Here is a 17,868-nt window from a genome sequence, read left to right as displayed (position 1 = left end):
TATGGCCAGAATTTTGCAACAATTTTACAGAGGATACGGAGTCGAATACCAAAATCAATTAGGTCCTGAAACATCAGGAGTGCATAGGGCAACATAATGCTAACTTACTTAAATACCATGTAGGACAGTGGGTGCTGTTGACGAGCTTTTATACTCGTAAGGGGAGATGATAAAAATTTTTACTTGTTATGAAGGCCCATACCAAGTAGTCGAGATGACTTGACGCAAACAGAACATTACAACTTCCTACTAGAACCACAGCAGCTTACATTAGGTGTTTGATCCCTTCCGCATGAACTGGCGTCTTCATCATAATTGTATTCTATTGTATTGTATGTTAACTGTGGACCTAGAAACGACGGAGAGGCTCTGTCCCCGCCGCAGCCGGAGTGATTCACAACACCACGATGACTACCGCAGTCCACTTCACCCCTCCGCCCAACGCCGAACCCAGAGTTATTGTGGGGTTCGTCCCCCAGTGGAGCCCTCCCCCCCCCCCCCTGCCGGGAACGACTCACACCAGACGGGAATAAGGGGAACCAGCCCGCATTCGCTGAGGCAGATGGAAAACCGTCTAAAAGCCATCCACAAACTGGCCGGCTCACCAGACCATAACATAAGTCTGCTTATTATAATTACCGGCTTCACCCTCAAAAAACTGGGGGCAGTATAAGAAAGAAAAAGTGAGACAACAAGCTGAGCAAACGACTCCTGTGCAGTCTACATCTATGTTGCCTTGCACATTAAGATCTATAGTTGGAATAACATAAAGAAAAAAGTACAGTGTATTAAAATTTTCAGGGCGTTACTAGGCGCAGTTTTAATATCATATAACATCTACACGATAATGAGAATAAGTGATATGAATCATGTTCAAGTGATGATGGCTTTTTGTAGTATGCATGTATTTTTCTTTGAATGGGGCAGAGTCTTGGAACACGGGGATGGCTACACCACTATGCAGCTGCTGGTTGACAGTCAAGTGATGCTGACCGATTACAAGCAGAAACACTAATTTGAAGGTCATAATATGTGGATGAATTTAATTCTTGTAATATATTAAGTGTTAATAGCATGATATCATGTGGGCTATTTATTTGAATTGATTCTGGTGTCCTGTTGGAGCAGTAAATTGGGGGCTGTTGTTTTGCAATTAACTTCAGGTGACAGGATAAAGGGGTTTTCATATTTTTGTATGAATATAGAGTAAATGAAGTATAGCTATGAGTATTTTCAGGATGTAGATTTAGATGTAACATGGGGAGTGGATTAGGGAAGTTCTTTATCACAGTGCCCCAAATGTCATGGAGACATGCAAGATAAAGTTATTTCTTGGATTCAGTATCAGGTGCCTATGAGCTCAACGGACTGTTGGGAGCTGCTGACAGTCTTGCGTATGCTTGTCACCTGCTGGATGTCTGACGACATTGTTGTGTCAACAAGGCTACTCAGCAGCAACTTCTGTCTGCTGTAGCACGGTATAGACACTCGCTGCAACAGGGCAATGCACAGTGCCAGCGAGTTGTGCTGAGGTAGCGCGCTGCTGCCTCAGTGAGCACACCTTCTGCTGGGATGCCGACCTCGATCTCTTGAACAGTAGTCTTCTGAGTGATGAATGTTTCTACTGAGTGAGCTCGCCTGACTTGCGCTTGTCGTGATACAGATAAAACGCATCCCACAGTTCTTGCACAGGCCATTTTGGGGCAAGAAGCAACCTTCCTGGCTAATGTTGGCGTCTGTGTTACCAACACCATTACAAATCCTTGCGTCGGTAGTTTCTTTGTTAAAAAAATTGGGAACCATTTTCGGGCAAGAAAATCCATATTTTTTTCTTTTTTTTCAATCTCGTCGCAGGGTCTGCTTTGGTAATCTGCTTCCTGGGACCTGTAACAGGTCACACAGATAGAGAATGTTATAATTTACTGCTGTTATTAAAATTAGGATTGAGACCGACATATTACTAGTATTTTACAGATTATTATGTAATGTAAATGATGGTTTTTAACATTATAACCATTACTACACTCCATTGAGATTAAAAACTATCTAGGACATCTTCTTTGTCTTTCTGCCGCTTTTTTCCTCAGTGGCAGATATACAAGTAGTATAGGTTAAACACTGTTTTTTGCAACTGTAATGAGAGTCTTATTTTGACCAAACGCATTTCGGTTTATTCTAAAGCATCTTCGGTGACCACTGTAACAATATGGCTTTTTTTCTCTTGCAATTTTGTTAGCTACCATCACAAACAGTTCGCATTCTATAACTCACTACTACACTCCTGGAAATGGAAAAAAGAACACATTGACACCGGTGTGTCAGACCCACCATACTTGCTCCGGACACTGCGAGAGGGCTGTACAAGCAATGATCACACGCACGGCACAGCGGACACACCAGGAACCGCGGTGTTGGCCGTCGAATGGCGCTAGCTGCGCAGCATTTGTGCACCGCCGCCGTCAGTGTCAGCCAGTTTGCCGTGGCATACGGAGCTCCATCGCAGTCTTTAACACTGGTAGCATGCCGCGACAGCGTGGACGTGAACCGTATGTGCAGTTGACGGACGTTGAGCGAGGGCGTATAGTGGGCATGCGGGAGGCCGGGTGGACGTACCGCCGAATTGCTCAACACGTGGGGCGTGAGGTCTCCACAGTACATCGATGTTGTCGCCAGTGGTCGGCGGAAGGTGCACGTGCCCGTCGACCTGGGACCGGACCGCAGCGACGCACGGATGCACGCCAAGACCGTAGGATCCTACGCAGTGCCGTAGGGGACCGCACCGCCACTTCCCAGCAAATTAGGGACACTGTTGCTCCTGGGGTATCGGCGAGGACCATTCGCAACCGTCTCCATGAAGCTGGGCTACGGTCCCGCACACCGTTAGGCCGTCTTCCGCTCACGCCCCAACATCGTGCAGCCCGCCTCCAGTGGTGTCGCGACAGGCGTGAATGGAGGGACGAATGGAGACGTGTCGTCTTCAGCGATGAGAGTCGCTTCTGCCTTGGTGCCAATGATGGTCGTATGCGTGTTTGGCGCCGTGCAGGTGAGCGCCACAATCAGGACTGCATACGACCGAGGCACACAGGGCCAACACCCGGCATCATGGTGTGGGGAGCGATCTCCTACACTGGCCGTACACCACTGGTGATCGTCGAGGGGGCACTGAATAGTGCACGGTACATCCAAACCGTCATCGAACCCATCGTTCTACCATTCCTAGACCGGCAAGGGAACTTGCTGTTCCAACAGGACAATGCACGTCCGCATGTATCCCGTGCCACCCAACGTGCTCTAGAAGGCGTAAGTCAACTACCCTGGCCAGCAAGATCTCCGGATCTGTCCCCCATTGAGCATGTTTGGGACTGGATGAAGCGTCATCTCACGCGGTCTGCACGTCCAGCACGAACGCTGGTCCAACTGAGGCACCAGGTGGAAATGACATGGCAAGCCGTTCCACAGGACTACATCCAGCATCTCTACGATCGTCTCCATGGGAGAATAGCAGCCTGCATTGCTGCGAAAGGTGGATATACACTGTACTAGTGCCGAAATTGTGCATGCTCTGTTGCCTGTGTCTATGTGCCTGTGGTTCTGTCAGTGTGATCATGTGATGTATCTGACCCCAGGAATGTGTCAATAAAGTTTCCCCTTCCTGGGACAATGAATTCACGGTGTTCTTATTTCAATTTCCAGGAGTGTATAAACAGTATTAATTATTTATTGTCTTCACTCAATGTTTTTTGTTGCATATGTCATTCTGCCTGTTCTTCCACATTTTAGAACACAGCACTCTCACTAACACTAAACATACGCATGTTTTTGTGTTGTGAAAAACCACTGTCATCTCGGCCTTTCACATTCTTTGTTTTGTTATTGTGGGATGCGGTCTTCTTTTGTTTGTTTTGGTAGTAGCGGGAGTGTCTTGTATTGCCCTGTATGTGTCTGTGTCTGTGTGTAAGAAGCGGAGCTAATGCGTCCTGACTACTGTACCTACAAATTATAGCCTTACAATGGTACAGTGGTGGGTGATCAAGGTTGGGAATATTCCCTACTTCGTGATAATTTTTTTGTGTTACCTGAAGCAGTTGTTCTTTCTCTACGATACGTTTTATTAGTTTAAGTAACATGTGGTTGCTGATATCTGTCTGGTTATTTATTACGTGTTTCTTCTCTATGATAGATTTTAAGATTTAAAAGTTCTCTTGTTGGGTTAGGAGATGTATGTTGTTCTTGAACCTGACTATTTTCATGTTCTTTTCTGTTGTGGTAGGGTGGTGGTATTCTTGCTAGAGGTTTTCTGCAAATATTGAGTGGCTGGTGCCATATTTCCATGCTCTTTCGAGTTCCTTATGCCGTATTTCTAATGTTCTGCTGGTCTAGTCTAAAAATAAAGCATCACAGCTGTTACACCAGAGTTGGTAAATGCCAGGTTTTTGGTACATGTCAGAGGGATCTTCCTTCTTTAGACATCTTAGTATAAATTTATTGCTCTGGTATGCTATTTCTTCTTCTTGTTTCTTGAAGATGTTCCCAAATCTCTGTGTCAGTTTGTTTCCGTATGTGAATGCGTATCAATTTGTCTGTTGACCTCCCGTGTTGTGCCCTTGCTGTTTAGTGGTACTGATGTTGGTGTGTGTGTTGATGGTGGATGTCGTGGGTCTCTGGATTTGTGTGGGGATTTTTTATTATTTTTATGTTTTTTTGAATATTCGTATTCAGTTTTGTTACTTGAAATACTTGGTATTCGTTATTTTTTGCTGTCTGAATTATTATATCCAGCTCCTTATTATAATTATGTTTGTTAAGGGGCACTGTGTTTAGTCTGTAGAGCAGATATCTTGGCCAAATTCATTATGAGCCTGTTGGCAGTTACTTGATTCATGTAGTATTGTGTCTGTCGTGGTGGTTTTACTGTAAATGCAAATTGAGTGTTGGTTAATTTTCTTTGTGATGGATGTGTCGAGGAACTCTGTTTGGACTGCTTGTTCTGTCTATCTTCTCTCTAATGTGAACTTTGTGTTTCGTGTAATATATTGATCTCTCCATGTAGCTGCCTTGTTTTAGTTTCTGGGTCATCTACCAAGCAGAGGATGTCATCCATGTATCTCCACCAGAATATTATACTGTACTTTCCTGGTACTGTCTTCTGGAAAATTCTCTCTTCTATTTTGTTCATGAAGATATTTGCTAACTTTCCTGGAATTCCCCAATTCCCATTAGCAATCTTTCTTCTTGTAGCTAGGATTATTCATTGAATTCAAACTAATTTTGGTCGGTAATGATGTGTAAAAATGTGATTATCTCTGTTATGTGTTTCTTTGGAAACTGATTGCAGTTATCTAGGTATTGTTCTATTATCTTGAACGTTTTCTTGACTGGGATTGTAGAGTACATGGTTTCTTCAATACATGAGACCAACTTAGCCGTCTCTGGAATGTATGTCTTTTAATGTGGTTTATTAGTTCTTATGTGACTTTCACATTTCTGTCTTTTGTGTTTCATACTGCTATCTGGTAGGTAGGTTAGAAAATTTGAAAAGGGAAATGGATAGGTTAAAGTGCGAATTAGTGAAGTTCGGTGGCAGGAGGAACAAGACTTCTGGTCAGGTGAATACAGGGTTATAAATACAAAATCAAATAGGGGTAATGCAGGAGTAGGTTTAATAATGAATAAAAAAATAGTAGTGCGGGTAAGCTACTACAAACAGCATAGTGAACGCTTTATTGTGGCCAAGATAGACACGAAGCCCATGTCTACTACAGTAGTACAAGTTTATATGCCAACTAGCTCTGCAGATGAAGAAGAAATTGAAGAAATGTATGATGAGATAAAAGAAATTATTCAGGTAGTGAAGGGAGATGAAAATTTAATAGTCATGTGTGACTGGAATTCGACAGTAGGACAAGGGAGAGAAGGAAACATAGTAGGTGAATATGGACTGGGGCTAATAAATGAAAGAGGAAGCCGTCTGGTAGAATTTTGCACAGAGCATAACTTAATCATAGCTAACACCTGGTTCAAGAATCATAAAAGAAGGTTGTAAACATGGAAGAATCCTGGAGATACTAAGAGGTATCAGATAGATTATATAATGGTAGGACAGAGATTTAGGAACCAGGTTTTAAATTGTAGGACGTTTCCAGGGGCAGATGTGGACTCTGACCACAATCTATTGGTTATGAACTGTAGATTAAAACTGAAGAAACTGCAAAAAGGTGGGAATTTATGGAGATGGGACCTGGATAAACTGACTAAACCAGAGGTTGTACAGAGTTTCAGGGACAGCATAAGGGAACAATTGACAGGAATTGGGGAAAGAAATACAGTAGAAGACGAATGGGTGGCTCTGAGGGATGAAGTAGTGAAGGCAGCAGAGGATCAAGTAGATAAAAAGCCGAGGGCTAGTAGAAATCCTTGAGTGACAGAAGAAATATTGAATTTAATTGATGAAAGGAGAAAATATAAAAATGCAATAAATGAAGCCGGCAAAAAGGAATACAAAGGTCTCAAAAATGAGATCGACAGGAAGTGCAAAATGGCTAAGCAGGCATGGCTAGAGGACAAATGTAAGGTTGTAGAGGCTTATCTCACCAGGGGTAAGATAGATACAGCCTACAGGAAAATTAAAGAGACCTTTGGAGAAAAGAGAGCCACTTGTATGAATATCAAGAGCTCAGATGGAAACCCAGTTCTAAGCAAAGAGGGGAAAGCAGAAAGGTGGAAGGAGTATATAGAGGGTCTATACAAGGGCGATGTACTTGAGGACAATATTATGGAAATGGGAGAGGATGTAGATGAAGATGAAATGGGAGATACGATACTGCGTGAAGAGTTTGACAGAGCACTGAAAGACCTGAGTCGAAACAAGGCCCCAGGAGTAGACAACATTCCATTAGAACTCCTGACGGCCTTGGGAGAGCCCGTCCTGACAAAACTCTACCATCTGGTGAGCAAGATGTACGAGACAGGCGAAATACCCTCAGACTTCAAGAACAATATAATAATTCTAATCCCAAAGAAAGCAGGTGTTGACAGATGTGAAAAATACCGAACTATCAGTTTCATAAGCCACAGCTGCAAAATACTAACACGAATTACTTACAGACGAATGGAAAAACTGGTAGAAGCCGACCTCGGGGAAGATCAGTTTGGATTCCGTAGAAATGTTGGAACACGTGAGGCAATACTGACCTTACGACTTATCTTGGAAGAAAGATTAAGAAAAGGCAAACCTACGTTTCTAGCATTTGTAGACTTAGAGAAAGCTTTTGACAATGTTGACTGGAATACTCTCTTTCAAATTCTGAAGGTGGCAGGGGTAAAATACAGGGAGCGAAAGGCTATTTACAATTTGTACAGAAACCAGATGGCAGTTATAAGAGTGGAGGGGCATGAAAGGGAAGCAGTGGTGGGGAAAGGAGTGAGACAGGGTTGTAGCCTCTCCCCGATGTTATTCAATCTGTATATTGAGCAAGCAGTAAAGGAAACAAAAGAAAAATTCGGAGTAGGTATTAAAATCCATGGAGAAGATATTAAAATGTTGAGGTTCGCCGATGACATTGTAATTCTGTCAGAGACAGCAAAGGACTTGGAAGAGCAGTTGAACGGAATGGACAGTGTCTTGAAAGGAGGATAAAGACGAACATCAACAAAAGCAAAACGAGGATAATGGAATGTAGTCAAATTAAGTCGGGTGATGCTGAGGGAATTAGATTAGGAAATGAGACACTTAAAGTAGTAAAGGAGTTTTGCTATTTAGGGAGTAAAATAACCGATGATGGTCGAAGTAGAGAGGATATAAAATGTAGACTGGCAATGGCAAGGAAAGCGTTTCTCAAGAAGAGAATTTTGTTAACATCGAATATAGATTTAGGTGTCAGGAAGTCGTTTCTGAAAGTATTTGTATGGAGTGTAGCCATGTATGGAAGTGAGACATGGACGATAACTAGTTTGGACAAGAAGAGAATAGAAGCTTTCGAAATGTGGTGCTACAGAAGAATGCTGAAGATAAGGTGGGTAGATCACGTAACTAATGAGGAGGTATTGAATAGGATTGGGGAGAAGAGAAGTTTGTGGCACAACTTGACTAGAAGAAGGGATCGGTTGGTAGGACATGTTCTGGGGCATCGAGGGATCACAAATTTAGCATTGGAGGGCAGTGTGGAGGGTAAAAATCGTAGAGGGAGACCAAGAGATCAATACACTAAGCAGATTCAGAAGGATGTAGGTTGCAGTAGGTACTGGGAGATGAAGGAGCTTGCACAGGATAGATTAGCATGGAGAGCTGCATCAAACCAGTCTCAGGACTGAAGACCACAACAACAACAACAACAACAACAACTGCAATGTTTAGCATATATCCGGCGAGAGTGTATGTGGATACTTTTCTGTAATTTGTAGTGGGTCTCATAGGAATTTTTGTTACGTGAATCTTTGGTTAGCCCCGGAGTTTTGGGGTATTAGATTTCATGCGTGTCGTACGAGATTTTCGTCGTTCATCTAATGAGTGTCCTGTTGTCTGTAGTTCGTTTTCCATTTTTGTGTGGAATCTGTTTGTTGACCTTGACGTGAGTTTTGTGATTTTATTCTGTGAAAAGAATTCTTGTTATTGTATTCTTGTTTATTCATAAGAACGACTGTGTTCTCCTTGTCTGCCTTCGCTGTGTTTATGTTTCCTCAGTGTAGTTTGTTTCTAAGAGATTTCAGGGTTTTAGCCTCTGTGCTTTATTGTGTTTTATTGCCATTTTCTATGGCATCACGGGTGTGTTTTTCAACTCAGTTCAGTGTATTTATAGCGTCGGCAAAGAACAAGTGTGCTACATACAATGTATGATCCAGTTAGCGTTTTTATATGTAACCTTCTATTTCACCTGCAAACCAGCATTTTTGAGCTAATGACTTCACTTTTTGAACTGCATGCAAACTGTTCCTGATCGCAACATTCGTAGGTACAAGGTTATTAAACTTACAATGTTTAGTGAAACTGATGTGTTGAATCGTCTGATGAAGCTTGCGAGGGGAAATGTTTGACTGGGCATCATATTTATGTTGCCTTCTTTGTCTTTCGGCCTTTTTTTCAGCACTCGCAAATATATAAGCTGTGTCGGTTAAATGGCGTATTTTGGAATTGTAATGAAAGTTTTTAAACGAACGCACCGCCGTTTGACTGTATTGTTGTTTATTTAATTACGCCCGGGTTTCGGCCTTTTATGCCATTTGCAACTGATTGAGTTTGTGTCAATAAATATATTGCAGGACATCAAGCTTAAAAGTGGCCATAAATTAAGGAAACTATTCGCTCCCCACGAAATGATAGATGTAAAATCATCTAGTAAAAATATCAGTAAATGGTAATGGGAAATATCTTACTAAGAACAAAAGCTTTTCGCTTTACTCTAAAGCATCTTCAGTGGTCACTGTAACAATAGGTACTTTTTAACCTATACAACTTGAATATCCAGGTCGCAGTTCACTTGTTCGTGTGGGAGAATACACTACTTCATACAAGTACATGAAATAATATTAAATATTTGTTTATATTTTACGTTAAGTACACTACGTTTAGAAAAGATTATAGGTCTTGTTGTATCACCTAATATTTTCTTTTGTTTTTCATCCAGTATTAATCAAAACAAGACTGCCGTTGTTCTGTGATATTGATCGTAAAATTGAAAGTCAAATTTCCAAACTCATATTTATGATGCTTACTTTACTTCTGCCTTTACTATCTTCTCACCTGCATTCATCAAAATTCTTTGCATTTGCACTGACACCTCACGAAAGATGACTTTTGATAACGATCTACTGAATTCATATGTCTGATTATAAGGTGATATTTATGGTTACACAAATTTTGTCTGAATTTTTATTAGTGTTATATCATTTTTATTATATAATTTATACAATATGGTATGTCAAAAGGAAAAGGCTATATGAAGCTATATAATATTACAGAGGAATGCCTCATTACATAGAATCTGTTGAAAGTAGGAGTGTATGACAGGTGGGCTTAGTTTTCTGGGATCTGAAGCTATTAACTACTTTATCTTATGTGAACTGACAGTTCACTGTTGTGTTGTTTTACTGCTTAATGAGGCAGTCCGTATGAGATACGAAATATAATCTGCTGCATTCACATTCGGACTGACCACCCCGTACTTTATGGCTATGTATGAGTTCTTCTAGTCTGCACAGGTACAGTGTTTTGAGGCTGTTGAGTTGCACACCTCTGAGCCGTTTCTGGCATATTAGTAACACTTTTTTATTTTATTTGCTGTGAGAACGGCATGGGAAGAAATAAAAATTGTATGTACCACAGTGTTAAAGTCAGTTCGTCATGTATTTAATTTCAGTACACGAAATTGCATCTAATCACACAAAGAAACAGAAACTTTCAGTACACAAGCAACCACTGCTAACAAAAAAAAAAAAAAACATCACTGCTGGATTTAGTATACCCATTTTCTGCCCAATAAAAGGTAACTTTCTTGAAATGAGAAGTGTTTTAGACACTAAGTACTATCTGTTGCACTATGAAGCTTACCGCATTCTACAGATGACACACTAAACATTCTACAGGAACCCACATAATTATTGGAAAATTTGCAAGTTAATGGGACAAAATTTTATACGATAGTATTCAATCTATTGTATTTCTCCACTAGGTGATATAAAATATGGGGGAGTTCAATAAATAATGCAACACATTTTTTGTGAAAGTACGTTGGTTTTATTCGATCTTTCAATATATCATATGATTTCCCACTCTTTTTGATACAGAACCTTATTTTTCTGCATAATCTTCGTTCAATGCAACGGCCTTACGCCACCTTACTGCGAGAGCCTATACGCCCGCGTGGTCGACGTTAGAGCCTACGTCTTGCAGCATCAATAACTTCCCCATCATCGAGGTCTTATTTCCTCCGGACTGTATCCTTCACTGTGCCAAACAGATGGAAGTCGGAAGGTGCGAGATGCGGGATGTAGGGTGGTTGAGGAAGAACAGACCATTGAAGTTTCGTGAGTTCCTCTCGGCTGCGCATACTTACGTAAGACATTGAGTTGTCATGGAGAAGGAGCAGTCCGTTTGCATTTTTATGGTGACGAACACGTTGAAGTCATTTCTTCAATTTCCTGAGGATAGCACAGCTGTGCGCGCTGGTCGGAAAACGGGAGATCGGACAGATTTGAGTGACCTTGTGTGATGACAGACGCTTCGCTCAACGACTCACCGTGCTATTGTTCACTGCTAGGTCTCCGTAAACATTCTGCAAGCGCCTATGAATATCAGCGATGCTGTAGTTTTCCACCAAAAGAAACTCAATGTCAGTCTTCTGCTTGGAACTCACATCCATTACAGATTCCACCACCTATCGGAACTTCCTGAAACTATACGGCCTGAAGCGGGAATATTCCACGATGTGTCGAAATAAATTTCCTTTTTCCAACCGAAACTGGCCGAGAAAATAAATGATTTGCATTACTTATCGAACAACCGTTGTACTTTTTTCCACACAACAGCTTTCCCGTAACATTTGAATGAAGGATCCTTTTTGAAGACTAACAACTGCAAGACCTGTACAAAAAAATCACACTGGCGGGCTGAACAAGTATTGAGATAAAAATCATTCTTGAGATTGTCAAACGAATCTTTCCTATATTTGTCTGGAATAATGTAGTGAAACTGCGGAACAAATGTATTTGGGTGGAAATTGATCTCAAGCCGACTGATACCGAAAGCTTCAACACATGATATGTACAAATTCTAGCGTTCTTTCCCTGTGGCGCGCGATGCTAATGTTTCATAGACATCCTAGGAAGCCGAATGTCGCGCACAAATCCCATAATCAGCTTCTTGCCAAAATGTTTTTTCAGCAGAGGGTGTTAAATTATCACTTTATTCTCTACGAACCTAATTTTCTCGAGGGTTGGGTAACTCGACCTCACAATTACTCGGAATGAATCTTTGTTACACTGATACATTTATTTACAAGACTAAACTATCCAGAATAGTGTCAGTCTAGTCACAACTCCCAGCACGGAAAGAAACAATAACCCTTTCTGTAGAAGTAGCTTCACTGGTACCTTAGTACTGACTGACAAGCTTTAGAGCACCAGTTTCTACAAATAGCATATCGTATTCATTCGATCGCTGCCGCAAGAAAATTGTCATTACTCCATTATCTGCCGAAGTTTACGCTAAATGTAACAAAAATGTATAAATAATTCTAAGTCATTGGCCTTCCCTACCTTGTGCTAATATTTTCACCACTACTTAACGATTTATTATCCATTCTAGTCTCGGTATGCGTGCACTATTTTCCCCTTCCGGTGCTCCTTCCAGAGACAGGGTGAATGCCGCATCAGATTTCGGACTAACCTGTCCGTTCTTCTGTTAAGTGTGTTCCACAGACTTGTATTTACACCTGGAGTATTTAGTATTTCTTTCATTTCGTTCCTTACCGCCCCAAGTTAGGTTTAGCATAATTCCATAGCATCACATTTTAATTGCTTCCAGAGTTTGTTTCTCTTGATGTCTGATGGCCCACGTTTATTTCCATATAATACTGTAGTTTAAACTTGCACTACTCGGAAAATTCTTCCTATGTTCAACCTGATAATCTGAAATCAGTGAAGCTCCTGTACTGAAGAAAGCTTTCTTCCCCTCTGCCAATCTGCTTCTGATATCTTCTTTGCTTCGACCATTCTGTACAGTCTTGCTTCATACACAGAATTCTTGCACATCATCCACTACCATGTAGTTTCCAGTTTTCATTTCTTTATTCAAACAGCCCTTTTACAGAGCAACGAATCAATATTTCAATCCTTGCTGGATGCATTCTTCTTCTTCTTTACCCACATTAGTTTGATATGTTTTGGTCTCAGCTTTCGTGACACTTCGATATTATGAGACTGCTTCCTTTTTCTTTCTTATTTGTCCTTAAAAATCGCTTTCAGAATACAGTTCCTAAATAAATTGCTGCTATACAATGGCGGCTCGTGAGTATATATTCTGGGTGTTCACAAATTTTAAGATTTAGATAAAGTTGAGTGAGTGAAATTAATAGCATTTGCTGTATAACAGTTATGCTTATCAACACGTTTATATAACTACGGCCAATGCCGATAATAATAACAACAGTAATAATAATGATAATAAGATACATAACTTATCTGACAAAAGATGCAACAACTGTTTCTGTAACAGATGAAATTCATCCATCCTCTTTACCTCTCCGCAAGAGAATTTTAAAAAGTGTTTTTCTGCTCGTGGAAATTTAGTAGATCATGACGAGTAGATTAGGTATCTTTTTCAAGTACTACGGAAGATCTCTTAACTGCAGAAGAAATAAATCTTATCGACTTCATGGCCAGTGGCGAAATCGAAAGACAATTTATTAATAAATGCTTGATGGAATTTTTGGCACCGGTGGATCATGAGTTTCCTGCGGTGAAAACAAGAGGATTTCGTTAACTACTACAATTTTCAACATCCTATCTTCGCGAAACCGGATTGGTTGCTTTGAAGACAAGATATAAATCTCAGCTACACATAGAAAATAACGCAGAGCGTCTGTTTCTAATATTAAACCCTCATTTGAAAATTTTTTCTCTTCAAATCAGGACCAAACGAGTGACTAATAATTACTAAACTCGTTTTTAACATATCATTGAAAAGTTATTTATTAAATGCATTATGTGATACTGATACTGTTGTAAGTGCGCTAGCTGTCACCCCCGGCTCCACTCGCGTATCGGAAGTTATGATGAGTACGGCATGTAAGATAGTGTATGTTCAATGACGTCAGCTGCCCTGCACATGTCTGTCTGTTCGGATAAGCACAGGTCGTGACGTGCTATACGCAATACCTATACATTATAAAACGTGTCCATTATACAAGTACTTTAATAGTTTTTTATTAAGCTTTTGGCCCCTATGTTCATTTTCGTAAAAAAAGATATATCATTCTCTACTGTGCCGTTTTAGGTGTTGATTCTTTTAGTTTCTGAAGTATCCTATGTTCTTCCTCAGTTTTCAAGCTATCCCCTTAGCAGATTTCACAGAAATCAGTTCAGCGCTTTAGACTTGAAAACGCAGGACAGAATTACTTTCACACTTATTATATTATAGAACTTAAGTATGGATTAAACACGTTGTATTGAACTATGGATTAAGCACGTTGAGGATTATATGAGTACAGAATTCGTCACCTTGAATCGTGTTGTGTAGGGCATGTCAAGCAATAAAAGCATTTTCAAAAATATGATAAGGTTCAAAATTCAAAGAGCAAATAGATTTCCTAAGAATAAATATTTTCCCTAATTTCCATAATTTTCTTCAAATCAATAAATATCTTGTAGTACACACTTTATTAAGTAGTCTATGTCATTCCTCAGCGTTCATGTTGTCTCCATACCAAATTTCATCAAAATTGCTTCACTGATTTAATCGTGAAAAGGTAACAGACAGAGTTACTTTTGCATTTATAATATAAGTATGCATATAAATTATATAGCTGTGATTTTTTATTTTTTTTATTAGGTCAGAATCTATTTTCTATCGTTTTCGTTGCAGGAAATTTACCAATTTTCGAATTCATTTTTTTTCAATAAGCTCGCAGCTGCCATTTAGCGTTATCACACCCTATGGGTGGACGCGCCCCAGACGCTGAGAATCGCTGTTGTACATGGTGTAGAAATGACACCAGGCGGCCATGTAACTCTCTACCGCTGACGTCAGTCAACGCTCTGAAGTGATGTGTACGTGCCAGTCAGTTGCATGAAAATGGGTCGACGAGCAAACGAGACAGAATGGCAGAAGGGATCAAGCATGTCTAGACTAGCCTATGATAAAAGAGCAAACGAAGATGTCCGAGCCGGCCGTTGTAGCTGAGCAGTTCTAGGCGCTTCATTCCGGAACCGCGCTGTTGCTACGGTCGCAGGTTCGAATCCTGCCTCAGACATGGATGTGTGTGCTGTCCTTAGGTTAGCTAAGTTTAAGTAGTTCTAAGTCTAGGCAACTGACGACCTCAGATGTTAAGTCCCATAGCGCTCAGAGCCATTTGAACTATTTGAAGATGTCCGATTTGCCGGTGTGTTGCTGCCAACTGTCAGTTTGTCTACAAGGAGTAATGTACTGCTCGCACTCATGCAAAAGGATGTAAGAGCAGGGGTGTAAAAATATCCTAAATGACAGGAACTAGAGCCGAATGTCACGTCCTATCAATGACAATTGGTATAAAACTCGATAGGAAAGCTATATGTCTTCATTGGGTTAAACGACACAGAAACTGGACTGCCCGGCTGAAGGCACGTGGTGTTGCTAGCTTATTCTGTCTCTTAAATTACAGCAGCCAAGATCCTCGACATAGACTACCATAGCAATAGAGTAAACAAAGTTATCCGTAACGTGTACTGTATTTTGGCAGTAGTACACTCTAGACAAAAGAAATTTATTACTGTATTCCATTTAGTTACTCAAAATCGCTAATAGATAGTGACAAAAGAGCTTCATCTATCCCTTGAGAGAGCAGCCATTTAGCGAAGTAGATAGAATTGGAAGGAGAATCAGCATTGCCCGTATTTTTTTTTTTTTTTTTTATTATCCGCAAAATCAATTTTCGCTCTAAGCTTTTTCATACCTGAGTACCAATTTTAATTGTATATTACAGCACTGAGGATGGTCACTAAGTGACCGAAAATCGATTTTGCGGATAATAAAACAAAAAAATACGGCCAGTGCTGATTCTCCTTCCAATTCTATCCACTATTTGGTCGTGGTGCACAGAACAATCCATGGAGTCGCCAATTAATTCAGCGAAGTGTGCATCTTATAGTCAAACTGATCAAAATTTCTACTAGGGAGATACGCTGTCGATGTACATATTTCTTCCGTTAACTTTATAAAAACAAAAAGAACCAAGAATAGTCTTAGCGTCTCGTTGTCGTCACCGTAAAGGAATCGTTAGTTCTGTTAAAGAGGGCTGGGCCTGAGTGGTGTGGGGAAGGACATTCACTTTCATTTCTCTTACAACCATATCGCTAATCGTCTGAAAACATTTATGAAAAGTACGGAAAACTTGCTCGTCTGGTTTCTATTCTGAAGTTTTACCAATTTCTCCACCACACTTGGTTAACACTACGACGCATTGACGTGAAGAGTGTGGGAAATGCGAGTAAACTTACAAAATATCAGAGCCATTATTGCCCATGTTTACTACAAAATGCCTTCTGACATGTCATTAGCTAAAATTTTAATGTTACTTACATAGAAGGAAAATTAAAGTGATAACTGACCACGCAGCATTACAATAGTTGCTAGGTTCTAAAGACTCATTGAGCAGGTTGAGATGTTGGGCGCTAAAACTCAGTGAATTCGATTTTGAGGAAATCCATCGACCAGGCAAAACGAACAGAAATTGCAGATGGCCTGTGTTGGAAGATTGGTGCATTACAATGGGTAGGTTCCACCACTGGTTGAAAGGGCAAGCAACTAATGAAACTGTATGCTATTTGCAACACAGCCACAATTCACAAAACTCGGAACTCGCATTGTGCTACCAGTTATGCTACTGGATGGAATATTGAAACATGTGCACAATCATGTGTTTGCAAACCAGCAGCTAATGAAGACAGCAAGCTATTTGCAATGCAGCCACAATTAATTGTGTATGATCTTGTGTCATGTAAGCAAACAAACCTCTAACTTCATGTTGTACTACCAGCTATGCCGTTGGATGAATTACTTGAAGCAGGTGCACAATCACGCATTAGCTACCTTTGGGGTATCAAATAACCATTGAACAACGTGTAGCCAAGCAATAATGGCGGCAAATACATAAGTAGGATGTGGAACATCATGTAAAGAAGTGAAAAACATGCACGCAGTGCACTGAAGTGAGTCCTCAGTTTATTCTGCTACAGAGATTACCAGAGCCAGTAAACAATTTGGAATGATTGGTATGTACATCTTAAGTCCTTCTGCACAAACGCCAGCTGGGAATCACTATGTATTAACAGTAATAAATAACTTTCGCGCTATGTGGGAATGGTGGGTATCCTGAATCAGCGCACCGACACACCGACTCAAGTGCTGGCAAATAATTGGCTGTTGAAGTTTGTGATTCCAGACATACAGATAATGGACCAAGGCACTAACTTTTTGTCAGCGTTAATGAAGCAACTTTATCGTTTATTACGATTTCTTAAGGTAAGAAGAATCTTGTTACACGTGCAAGCAAATAGGTGAACAGAACGCGTTCATCTGACAACAATGAAGATGTTTAGTCGCTATGTCAACAGTCACAATAACGAATGGAATATGCTATTACCTTATTTTGCGGCAGCATATAATTCTATGGATCACAAAAGTACAAGTCAAAAACCATATGAGATTGTATCTGGCCGGAAGAATCTGTCACTATTAGAGGTAGTGTATGGCCAGAATTTTGCAACAATTTTACAGAGGATACGGAGTCGAATACCAAAATCAATTAGGTCCTGAAACATCAGGAGTGCATAGGGCAACATAATGCTAACTTACTTAAATACCATGTAGGACAGTGGGTGCTGTTGACGAGCTTTTATACTCGTAAGGGGAGATGATAAAAATTTTTACTTGTTATGAAGGCCCATACCAAGTAGTCGAGATGACTTGACGCAAACAGAACATTACAACTTCCTACTAGAACCACAGCAGCTTACATTAGGTGTTTGATCCCTTCCGCATGAACTGGCGTCTTTATCATAATTGTATTCTATTGTATTGTATGTTAACTGTGGACCTAGAAACGACGGAGAGGCTCTGTCCCCGCCGCAGCCGGAGTGATTCACAACACCACGATGACTACCGCAGTCCACTTCACCCCT

The sequence above is a fragment of the Schistocerca cancellata genome, chromosome 2, assembly GCF_023864275.1.
Source record: "Schistocerca cancellata isolate TAMUIC-IGC-003103 chromosome 2, iqSchCanc2.1, whole genome shotgun sequence".
Lineage (NCBI taxonomy): Eukaryota > Metazoa > Arthropoda > Insecta > Orthoptera > Acrididae > Schistocerca > Schistocerca cancellata.
The sequence above is the reverse complement of the archived record's forward strand: the minus strand, read 5'-3'. Positions refer to the sequence as shown.